At 34.5% G+C, this 1,209-nt stretch overlaps 2 protein-coding genes and 1 non-coding gene across 3 annotated transcripts in view; 2 read left to right on the top strand and 1 right to left on the bottom strand.

The window, feature by feature from the left end:
- Positions 1-1,209, top strand: part of LOC137650476 (titin-like) — a 963,282-nt gene that overhangs the window by 528,586 nt on the left and 433,487 nt on the right.
- LOC137651203 (uncharacterized) overlaps positions 1-1,209 on the top strand; it is a 48,213-nt gene that overhangs the window by 25,938 nt on the left and 21,066 nt on the right. The window lies entirely within an intron of this gene.
- On the bottom strand, positions 708-778 carry TRNAG-GCC (transfer RNA glycine (anticodon GCC)). The gene has a single exon. It is a non-coding gene; the product is annotated as a tRNA-Gly (tRNA).

Raw genomic sequence — 1,209 nt, 5'->3', positions numbered from 1 at the left:
TGTGTTATGCTTAAGTGATGTCATAAAGTGTCATAAGTAAGTGAAGTGATAATGTCTTCTTTAAGTGATGTCAGAATGTCACATTTCTGCATTTTCATTAAACAATATCTTAGTTTTACTCATATTCCTTTTCAGACCTACTTTCCAGCTTTCTCAATTCAAATCACACTAGATTATGGTTTTCCAGTTAATACAAAATATTCTAATTCTGAACCATTTCGATTCAATTGTATTAATACATCCTCGTACATTTATTTCCATACCAAATCTATTACCGGTGTATTTAGCAATACAATACATTAATTGTATCTGGCTTGACATCCGTCTTCCTTGCTTGTAAAAATAGAAATTTTCATTGTCATTTTGTTTAATTTCTCGTAACTAATTTTTATTTAACTCCTGCGCTTTCTTTGTGTTTATTGGACTTGTATAATTAATCATTTGACTTAATAGAAGAAAAAAAATCTGTGCATCGGCCGGGAATCGAACCCGGGTCTCCCGCAAATTAATAGAAGAAAAAAAATCTGTGCATCGGCCGGGAATCGAACCCGGGCCTCCCGCAAATTAATAGAAGAAAAAAAAATCTGTGCATCGGCCGGGAATCGAACCCGGGCCTCCCGCAAATTAATAGAAGAAAAAAAAATCTGTGCATCGGCCGGGAATCGAACCCGGGTCTCCCGCAAATTAGTAAAGAAAAAAAAAATCTGTGCATCGGCCGGGAATCGAACCCGGGCCTCCCGCGTGGCAGGCGAGAATTCTACCACTGAACCACCGATGCTTAGAGAAATTAGAGATGGGGAGTATTATTATTATTATTATTATTATTATTATTATTATTATTATTATTATTATTATTATTATTATTATTATTATTATTATTATTATTATTATTATTATTATTATTATTATTATTAAGATGAAACGAGTATTATATCTCCGCCAACGAAGTTCGAAGGATGTGATGTTCTAGTGTGTGTGTGTGTGTGTGTGTGTGTGTGTGTGTAAACAGCTTCCTGGCCACAATTTTCATCGTAGAGAAATGAAACTTGCAGGGATTAAATGTTATGTAAAAACCTGGAAATTAGTCAATTTTGGAAGGTCAAGGTCAAACGTTAAGGTCACAGTCAAGTAAAATGTCCAATTCACGTATGCAGACATAAATTTGGACATCATTGATACGGACTTCAAACTTGGTTCATGAAAATCCTA

This window comes from Palaemon carinicauda, chromosome 12 (assembly GCF_036898095.1).
Source record: "Palaemon carinicauda isolate YSFRI2023 chromosome 12, ASM3689809v2, whole genome shotgun sequence".
NCBI classification, from domain to species: domain Eukaryota; kingdom Metazoa; phylum Arthropoda; class Malacostraca; order Decapoda; family Palaemonidae; genus Palaemon; species Palaemon carinicauda.
This window is presented reverse-complemented; position numbering and strand designations above follow the sequence as displayed.